The sequence below is a fragment of the Gobio gobio genome (genome assembly GCF_949357685.1).
Source record: "Gobio gobio genome assembly, chromosome: 22".
NCBI classification, from domain to species: domain Eukaryota; kingdom Metazoa; phylum Chordata; class Actinopteri; order Cypriniformes; family Gobionidae; genus Gobio; species Gobio gobio.
Genome location: NC_137118.1, coordinates 25169224 through 25180389, shown reverse-complemented (window position 1 = coordinate 25180389; position 11166 = coordinate 25169224). Strand labels below are relative to the sequence as shown.

The 11166-nt window shown below is 41.5% G+C and overlaps 1 long non-coding RNA gene across 1 annotated transcript; it reads right to left on the bottom strand.

The window, feature by feature from the left end:
• Nucleotides 1-1971: 1971 nt before the first annotated feature.
• LOC307118750 lies at nucleotides 1972-2452 on the bottom strand. Its single transcript, XR_013815570.1, has 3 exons — nucleotides 2378-2452; nucleotides 2190-2288; nucleotides 1972-2106 (listed from the first exon to the last, which is right to left on the bottom strand). It is a non-coding gene; the product is annotated as an uncharacterized lncRNA (long non-coding RNA).
• Nucleotides 2453-11166: the final 8714 nt, after the last annotated feature.

The window sequence follows — 11166 nt, the reverse complement described above, 5'->3', positions numbered from 1 at the left end:
AACGGAGCGGGGAGCATGAGGAGCGACAGAGACGAGAGAGTGGAGAGAGGAGAAAAGAAAAAAAAAAAAAAAAAAATTCTGGTCCGGTTCCCAGACACACTGCCGCTCGGTCCTCAGCCAGCCGAGAGGCTCTTCCTCGCGGTGCCATGCGGTGGTACTGGACGGCCGGTGGACGGCTCGACACTCCTCCGCCCCCTGGCGGCTGGCGGTGGCTCCTCCTTCTGAGGGCGGCCGGAAGCGAGTCCCCGTCCCGCGCTCCCTGCTCCTCCCCAACCTGGCGGACGGCAGCGCTCCGGCTCCGGCTCCTCCCCAATATGGCGGGCGGCAGCAGGCTTCGGCTCCGGGCAAGCGCTGGGGACTCCTTCGCCCCCTCGCGGACGGCAGCCACCCCACCTCGACCCAGGGGCACGGCAGCGAGCTCTCCGTCCCACCGACCTTCATCCGCTCCAGCACCACCGCTTCGGGCAGCCGCTCGCGGACTTCTCTCCTCCGCGCTGCCCGAACTCCGCGGCACCGCGATCCCCCTCAGCTGCGAGGGCTCTTCGACAGCGTGTCCCTCCTTCCTCCCGGGTTTCGGCACCACTGTAGTAAACGTTGTTTGTACGGGAAGAAGGAGGCGGGAACCGGCGGACAATCAAAACATTTAATCAAAATAAAATGGCGGCGACAGCCCCTCACGGTCGACTGCCGCCTACATACAAACAAACACAAAATGAAAATAAAAAGCTGCAGCCCCTCACGGACGACTGCAGCGAACACAAAATAAAACATAACACAAAATCCAGGCCTGGTCCTCTCTCGTCCCTCACTGTCGTCGCTCCTCCTTTATAGTCCCTCACTCCTCCGCGAGGGCCGAGATCGCTGCGGCGCGCAGCTGGCGCTCATCCTCCCTGATGAGCGCCGCCTCGTCCCGCCCTCACGGTCCCTCGGCCTCGCCACAGTGTCTATAATGTAATATGCTAAACTGACTTTATTGCGGGTGCGGGTCGGGCGTCGGTTCTATTTTAAGCGGGTCGGGTCGGGTGCGGATTTTAATTAGTGCTGTTGTCGGAGAAGGGGTCGGATGCGGTTTTAAGCACTGCGGGTACGGGCGGGTGCGGGTTTACAAAATCGGAGCTGTGCAGGACTCTGTTCTAGACAATAGCATTTTATATGGTCTGATTTTATGGTAGGTATTGAACTTAATGATATTAAACTACAGTGTATGGAAAAGAGAAATCAAAATTTGTATACAAAAAAAAATAAATACAATTTGCCATGTGCACCAGGAAAGACAAATTATAAACTGAAGAAGTATGCCTGTCATTCAGTATCACTGCATGAAAAGTGGGATTTTCGACCCCATAAACGCCTGTATACTCCTGGAAATCTCCCTAATTTTCGGCAGTTTTCGACAATTTAGAGGCAGCGAACGTCGCGTTCGTCTGTGCCACAAATTGTCGTAAACGAACCATGACGTAGGTGGAGAGCCCCCCGCTGAGAGACCGCGCGGAGGTGCGACGCCTCTAATTTGCATATGAATAGCAGCGAAACCAGAGAGTCAACGGCCAGACTTGAATTTACTCACTCACTATTGGCTGAAGCCACTACATTTAAAAAAGAAAAATCCCTCGTGATTGGTTGGCAGATCACTGCAAACCAATCATTATTGGTCCCCCTGGCTCATTATAAATGTAAACCCCAATAATAATAATAATAAATATATAATTTATGTTGTAATAATTTGTTTCATATTAATGTTATTGTGCTATGAAGTATTCATACCATCAAGGAATATATGGGAAAATTATACGGACCGTGCCGTTTATTCAAACAAGGGGCTTCATTTATAAGCATACAGCTGTTCATTCAAAGAAAGGGCTTCATTTATAAAACACAGCGGTTTACTCAAAGAAAGAGCTTTATTGTTAAACACACAACTATGTACAGTGCAGCAGTAATGTCTCGTAATGTAAAGTTCGTCGAGCTCCAGGCTGCGAGAGCGCGGTGGCCGCACAATCTATCCAGACACCCCGTCAACAATGCCGTCTTCCTCGTCAAACATGAGTTCAATGGCCGCGGACTTCCAAACGTCCACCTCATCCAGCACACTCTTGCTTCCAGCAACTGTAATACAATCCATAAAGACAATAAGCAACCTGAAAAATACTCACATTGACAAAAAACGGATCTAATATAATAAATCTTACCCTTTTTCTTCTTGATCGACTCCGAGCTAAACTTCGCAGTTTCAGGTTGTTTGTATCTGAAGCTCCGGCGTGTCGATTCATAATACGTCTTACAGGCAGCTGGAAAACAATTACATGAGACTGGTATTAATAAAAACAGTCACGGTAAAATTAAACAAGGAATGAGAAACACATTAGAAGTTACTTACACACAATTTCGTCATGATCAGCGGTTAAATCTGGACTCGCGGAAATCTCTCCAAGCAGATAAGAGCTCACGGCTTCGTTATGAGGCGAGGATAGTCTGTGTAAACAAAATGTGCAGTTTTAAGCTAGGATCTATTAACGCATCCATTTCCTTATACAGCTGGATAAAAGCATATTCTTTAAATCGTAACGTTACATTACCCATGCTCTGGTTCATTGCGACTGCAGTTTGCCTCAGAGTTATGAAGACGAAGACAGCCTCCTGAAAATGAGTCCAAAAAGTTCGTCGCGTCCATGATGCAGAGATTGAGTTGAAGACGGTGTCCTGTCATTGTTGATCACGAAAAAGGAAAGCAGCAAAAAACATAAAAAAATAGTTTAAAGCTCGTCTTCTACGCGTCATGGCCATGACCTCGACCTCGCACCTCATTGGACTAGGGCTCTGATATGGAACGCGCCCGGGGCCAAATCTCTTTATACGAAACGCGTGACTTATGATCGTTTCAACCTTCAACACGCCCTGTTTTCCGCTTCACGCACAGTTTTAACATGTTAAGAAGACACATTTGAACGTGTTTCTTAACGCGCACATTCTGTACATGTCGAAGCGTAATATTTTTTTTTTTTAAAGCAGACTTACCTTTAGATGTAGCCTAGGCTACATACATATTAATATAAGATATTAATTAATTGCTTAACTGACTACTGTGCTAGAGTAAAGTAGCCTAATGTTACAATGTATATTAAGTAAATGCTTAATATTATACAATTATTATAATTTATCTATATGGGTTATTGTTTGTTTTTTAAAGTTAGGCTATATATAATTTCTAAAAGTATAGGCTAATTTACACAGCACATATTTATAACTGAAAACACACACAACTTTATTCACTTTCACATAATAATGTTTTTGTAATTTGGTGTTTAGTTTGTTGTATAGTTTGTTTATACTGTTCTGTCTTTGTTTTGTTTCCAGGAACATCTGATGAGTGCTATAATAAAATGACTTCATTATATTTAAAATATGTTTTGATATTCATTTTATTTATATTATTAATATTTTATTTACCCATAAACGTGTCTTTAGGAAGCCATAAGTTATAGAGACAAGAATAACTTTTGCCATTTAAATGCCACATTCATTTACTGAGGACCCATACAGCCAATGATCATGTGTGAAAACACTTATACATAAATTGATCACTTAGAAATCAAAACTAAGGTTTGAGAAAGAAAGAATATGCATACAACAAAATATATTGTTTCATAGCAGCTTCAGTAACAAGTTCAAAACAAATTCTGCTGTAAACCGGCTCTAACAAGCCAATATAGTGTCAATATTCAGCTCAAGTGACTTCAGTGTTGATTCAGTTCAGTTGATTTCAGTTCAACTGTAAATTCCATGTTAATCTTGAGTACCTATAGAGTAGTGTTGCATCCGTCATATCTCTGTAGAGTCTTTAGTTTGATCATATTTATAACGCTGTACCGATTCTTTTCGAAAACACCCGAGCTCATGCAGGCGTGCAGAGCTAAAGAGTCACGGACACACACACACACACACACACACACACACACACACACACACACACACACACACACACACACACACACACACACACACACACACACACACACACACACACACACACACACACACACACACACACACACACACACACACACACACACACTACATCATGACATTATCCCTGGATAACTTTCGATTCACTATAAATGCCACCCAGTTGTGCATTGTGTAGTTAGATATATGCAAAAACAACATTTTTGGAAATAGTTAAAATAGTTTTGCACAAAGTGTTGCTTTTGCAAGAGATGTCTGATGTTTTGTGTGTAGAGTTACAAGAAATGGAGCCATATTTTCAGAAATTGTGTGTAAGCAATTAGATAAAACTGTAAATGAATCCATTTTATTTTAGTTCAGGACTCATAGTCCAGGTGTTAGTAATCTGTGCTTAATCTTTGTTCCAGGCAACAATTTTTTAACTCACGATTAACTAGATTAAGGCCTACTCTTGGCATAATTTAAACCAGGAAACCACCTATTGAAAATCTGCATTGATAATTCATAAAATGTGGTGTGAGCTCAATTTAAATGACAATTACAGAAAAACACAATCTGACTTAACTATAAACACACAAACTTGTACTTTTCACATTTATGATTAATAGCCATTTAAAAAATCATTCACAGTGCAGGGTGGAAAAATTAATGTTGGTATGTAAACTGTATGCTTTACTTGATTTATTTGTGTGCTTTGGTTCATTGTCTTGTTGCATCACATAACCTCTCTAAAGGTTGAAGACATGAACTGCTGTCCTGTATTTTTTTATTTTTTTTACATAACATTGGTTATCGCTAATGACATACAGAGTAATTAATCTACACTGTGAGCCCGGACAAGTTGAATCTACTTAAAAAATTGGAGCAAACTGGTAGCCCTAAAAATTTAGTAATGTGTACTAAAACGAGTACATTTTACTTAAATTTAAGATAACATTTTAACTTAAACTTTAAACTTGTTTTAGTCAAAAAAATTCAGAACCTAGATAAAACTCCCCCTGCTGCTACTCTGATTTGCATTTGTGTGGCTCACAGCATCTTCATTTACATGATAAAGCCTCCCCTAGAATTAAGGGGAGGGGGGGTCATGGGGGGACAACTGCCAAGCAAGGCCCACGTCAATTTACCACAATTTACGGCAGTTTTCGGTGTTGCCTGCAAATTGCCGTGCACAGTCGTAAACCTGAAGTTTCACGGCAATCTACAGTGTCACATACTGACGAAAATCCCACTTTTCATGCAGTGTATGATAAGCATTTCAATAAAACAATTCATATAATTCATATTTTTGAATAAATAGCTTCTGTGTTTAAAATTGCCCTGTGTATAATGAGCTGGTGGGTTTATGGTGAGGTGTGTTGCACACCGGGTGTGATGGGCCGCTTTGTGCCAGAAAGTCCAGGGCCACTTTTTTGCCCCAGTCCACCCCTGCTTTCCAGTGTCTTCATGCGCAGGAAGTTGTGCAACACACATGTGGCCTTCACACACACCTCTGCAACCTCTGGACTGGTTGCAATGACACGGGCGGTACATCCGCCACCGAGCTGAGAGGATGCCAAAGGCGCACTCAACTACCAACCTAGCCCGGCTGAGGCGGTAATTGAACACCCTTTTCTCTGGTGGGATGTGATGTCCAGGGTATGGCCGCAAGAGGTTGGTCATCAGTGGGAAGCCCTCATCCCCTGCAGATTGACCATTATTTGGCTTGACACCGGAGTGGTCTGGATCAGGTGATGATGGACCAGGATCGGCTTGGGTTCCTGTCAGGTCGGGGTTGGACTTCTGGTCAAGTCTCGAGCTCAAGCCCTCCACCAAGGACAGCAAGTGTTATCTCCTATCCAATACAAAGATTATATGAACATGTGAACTCATGAATGTTTTTTTTTTTTTTAGCTGATTTACAACAGAACTGAATTCTTGCAATTGCATCACTAATTGTGTTATTTTCCTGTTTATTACTGTGAAGCTGCTGTGAAACAATCTGTATTGTATAAAGCGCCGTATAAATGAAGCTGACTTGACTTGACTATAACAAGAACATGAACACAAATTTGAAAACCTCACTACAAATAATCCAGAATTGAAGATAAATGATATTAATCCTACTCTGTCTGTTACACTACCTCACACCTGAAATCACTGATCGAGTGAATCTCCTGAACTTCTCCTGAACTTCTCCAGATCATTTCTAATCCATTCATGTTGTAACACCTGCTCTAACGTCGGCCGTTTCGTTGGATCCCGGGCTAGGCACTGGCTAATCAGATCACTGCATTCTGTACACATTTTATTAAGGAGAGAGCTGGTTAGTCATGATGACCATGTGACACGAATGTTGGCAATTATGAAAACAGCATCTGGTGAACTATAAACTGAATGCATTTCAACTTGAAACATCTTACATACTTCACCTTTACCTGTTTCTAAACAGAGCCTTTGCTTTATGTGTGTGTGTTTATCGATATTCTTCACTCACCTTTGGATAAGTTGGAGTTCTGAAATGTAACTTTGGCCTGTGTGATTTCCGTTCTATTGCCAAAGGGAGAACGTCCGTTAACCATCAGGTACAACAACACCCCTAGAGCCCAGACATTTGCTGGGACGGCGTGGAATCGAGATTCTGTGAAGACTTCAGGTGGGCAGTAAGAAGGTAATCCTGTGAGCAAGACATTTTTGCACATTGTTGAGCAATTTCTTCAAAGCATCAAATAATCAGAAAGTCACTACATCCAGGTTTCCACACTCACCAAAAATACTCACCACGGTATATTTTTGTCTCGTAGCCATCACCACTAAGTAGCTGACCGCAGCCAAAGTCGATCAGCTTGAGCTCTAACGTGTTTGTCTTCACCAGGAAATTCTCTGCATGAACGTCATTATGAAAAACGCCATGCTCGATGCAGTGCTGTACCGCCAGCGCAGCCTGTCGCAGGACGACCCGTGCTGTTGTTTCATCCAGTTGACACGAATGACGAATGATGAAGTCCAGCAAGCTCTCGCAGGGGTCAGGGAACTCCATTATGAGAACGAATGTCCGAGGATGTTCAAACCAGTCGTACAGTCGGACGACGTAGGGGCTTATGGGTTCATGCCTCATCATTAGCAGCAGCGCCACTTCTGTAACGAGAGGTTCGGGATGCCCGGGCTAGAGAAAAGTAGTAGACAGAAGGTTAGCTGGGTAAAAATCTGAAGAAAACCTATCATTTTTAAATGTACTTTTCTTTGATCTTTACAGACACGATCATCAGAGCCTTTCCAGGTTTATTGATCTATTACATTTACACCTAATGCTTCCTACAGGTGTATTGACTACAGTAATCAGCACTTAAACAACAAACAGCACTTAAACAACAAATACAACTTTTGACCAACTTACAATATCAAGATAACGATCATTGTCAATCTTGTGCATCTGCTTGATGGCAACCTGCAAAAAAAAAAACAGCGTTCAATAACGGTATTCAAGCGCCTGACTTTGCACATAACATTTACGATTTGAGCATCTAAGTATTAACCCATCTGTATTAAGAATGTTTTGATGCATGCAAGAGCAGAAATGTTTGTACAATTCAGCAAGATTGCTTTACCTTTTTGCCATCAAACTTCCGTGTTCCCTTGAACACTCTCCCAAAAGTTCCGGATCCAATCATCTCTCCCACGTTATAGAGAGTCTCAAAGGAGTCTGAAAAACAAAATATGAGAAATGTATGAGCTTGCAAACAAGACGATAATAATACTGTTTAAAACAATGTTGGAGAAATAATGTCTTTAATAATTTTAATAATAAATAATACTTTTACTTTAAAAAAAGGTTCCCAGTAAAATGAAATCCAATGTGACTGTACACTGCCCAGCCTTATTTCAGTCTCACCTGTTGAGCTCGTGTTCACCGGTGAAGCCTCCATAAGGCCATTTGAAGTCTCCGTTGGCTCGACGGGAACTTGACCTGGCAGCGGATGGCACATCCACTCTTCGTCGCTCCAACTGCCCTGTTCGTTTCGGCTATCCGATCTATCGCCACTCCACCTCCAATCGACGATGTACGAGCCTCTGCTGCTAAGGCTCAACGACTCTCTGCAGAACCGCCTCACTGTATTGTCCTCAGAGAGGGACAAATATGATGTGGACATGATGCCTGCTGAAGACATTTTTAATAATATTAATAATCAATGTCAATGGTGAAATTGTTACTTTATGTTTTATTTTTTTCAACTTTCTATTTTCAATGACACATTATTTTGTTAACTGAGCCATAACTTGTGTAATAAAAGCCTATTCTGACCTCTGCGAAAGCCTTTAGATGGAGTGGACGGACGTCCATGATCATCTGGGCTCTGCCGGCTGCCGCTCTGCCACTCTCTCTTCCTGTCAGTCCGACCTGTTGGCACAGAAACAGAAAACTCAGAAGACAGAAGCGCTAAATGTGTAGGAAGCTCCTGGATCTGTGATTGCTAGATCCTTTGTTTTATATTAAAAATATCAGTGCAAACAAGACGATAATAATTCTGTTTAAAACAATGTTGGAGAAATAATGTCTGCAGATTGACCATTATTTGGCTTGACGCCGGAGTGATCTGGATCAGGTGATGATGGACCAGGATCGGGCTCTGGCTCCAGATCCGCTGGAGGAACAAAAGACTCCACAACATCCACATCACTGAGACAACAGCAGAGGAGCGAGCGCCTCACAGCCTTACACACGTTCCTGAGGAAAGAACGAACTCGTTTCCTCTTCTTACATTCTGTGGGTTTTTCTGAAATGAAGAAAACAAAACTGAATGATTAGAAACATCTCTGACGTCCAATTAGGCAGTGATAAAATGACATAACTTACGTTTTACTTAAAAAAAAGGTCACCAGTAAAATGAAATTCAATGTGACTGTACACTGCCCAGCCTTATTTCAGTCTCACCTGTTGAGCTCGTGATGTACGAGCCTCGGCTGCTAAGGCTCAACGACTCTCTGCAGAACCGCCTCACTATATTGTCCTCAGAGAGGGACAAATATGATGTGGACATGGTGCCTGGTCAAGACATTTTTAATAATATTAATAATCAATGTCAGTGGTCACATGAAATTGTTATTTTCAATGACACATTATTTGTTAAAGGGTTAGTTCACCCAAACGCCGGCGCTACGTCATATTCTCGCGCATGCGTCGTGGAGGCCTACACGGAAGACAAGAAGAGGTTGAATAAAGGCGTTATTTAGATTTTTTTTTTGGCACAAAAACTATTGACGTCGCCTCGTAAAATTATTGTAGAGCCACTGTGGTGAGATGGACTTTGTAACGACATTTTAAGTGCCTTTTATGGGTCTTGTGAGTGTAAATGTACCAGGGTTTTTCCTACATTGAAAATTTTTTGGCGGCCGCCAAAACAAATTTTTGTCCCGCCAAAGCTTTATTTGATGAGCTATTGTGATTTATGAATGATGTAGAATAGATGCTGCGCTTGTAACTGAGTGACAGAGAGACGATCAGAGCTCCTCCCTCGCTCGCACTCTCTCTGTCTTCAAAATAAGCATTCTTAGCTTTCTAATATTTCACATATTACGTTAATAAAAATCAAAAGGTCGGAAGACCGAATCCATGTTGCACGTGGCGCTATCAGACGATGTTTTCCTTTCATTGCCGCTGGGTGTGAAATGCGCTCAAAAAACATTGACTGATTCTCTGACCAGCTGACATAAAGCATACTTTCAATAAACGGGAAACAAATCGTGTCCAGTTATGAAGTGTTTTCTGTGTGTTGACAAATCTTTCGCGATGTTCTAACAGACGGGATTCGCACACAACGCGTCTGCTAATGTCCGATTCGCAACCTAATGAACCGAATCATTTTAACGACTGGTTAGAACAACTGATCTGTCCAACACTGAACTAACGAATCAGTTTAAATTTACTCAGAACACCTGAAATGAGAACACAAGTGTGCTTACACAATTTAGCAAGAGTGGGTGTAAGAGTTAGTTTTAATTATCCAGTCTTTCAGCTTATTTATGTTCATAATGTGTAGTAAAATAAATAGCCTATAAATCACTTAGTTTAGACTGTGAGGTGAACCCAGAACAAAGTTGTTGTTAGCTAGCTGATAATTTTATGAAATTGTATATGGCAGAAAATTAGGCTATTTGTTCATTTTTTAAAAACTACTTTTTAATATTGATATGATTATATACCAAAACAATTATCAGTAAATAGTGTAAAAATGAGGAACAAAAACAAACATCAAGGTATCCCACATGAAGAAATACTATAGTATATTATAGTAAAATTACTATAGTGTTTTTGAGCCATACTATAGTAAAGATACTACAGTAAATTGTAGTATATTGTATTATATTATAGTATTTACTACACTTTGTTTATTTACTGTAGTATATTTACTATAGTACAGTTCAAAAACACTATAGTATTTACTAGAGTAATTTTACTATAATATACTATAGTATTTTTTCATGTGGGATCAAAATAAGATAAGCAAAAGTTACAAACTTTCTTTGAATTTATTTAAAATGTATTGTCAGTATTGCGCTTGCAGATCATGTGGGTAGGGGACTTTTTTTACTGTGCGTGCGTGTGTCATGTCTGTCAGCCACCACCGAAGACCATTTTTGACCCAGGAAAAACCCTGTGTACTGAATGCCAATGGAGGCCTATCTGAGGCCTTCTCAGCCATCAGCTTTCAACAAAAAATATCTTCATTTGTGTTCCGAAGATGAAGGTCTTAAGGGTGTCGAACGACATGAGGGTGAGTAATTAATGACATCATTTTCATTTTTGGGTGAACTAACCCTTTAACTGAGCCATAACTTGTGTAATAAAAGCCTATTCTGACCTCTGCGAAAGCCTTTAGATGGAGTGGACGGACGTCCATGATCATCTGGGCTCTGCCGGCTGCCGCTCTGCCACGCTCTCTTCCTGTCAGTCTGACCTGTGGGCACAGAAACAGAAAACTCAGAAGACAGAAGCGCTAAATGTGTAGGAAGCTCCTGGATCTGTGATCTGGGTCTGGTCTGGCAGCGTATCCTGGGGGCCAGTTGCATAAACTAAGCCATTACGTTAAGACAGTGTCTTAAGATCTAGTATGAGCCACTAGCAGTTAGGCAAGTCTATGTTTTTATGTAACTGATTTAAAAAAATGTATGAACAGTCTTAAAGAAAAAAAATGTATGTCTAACTTGTAAGACTAGTCTTAACGG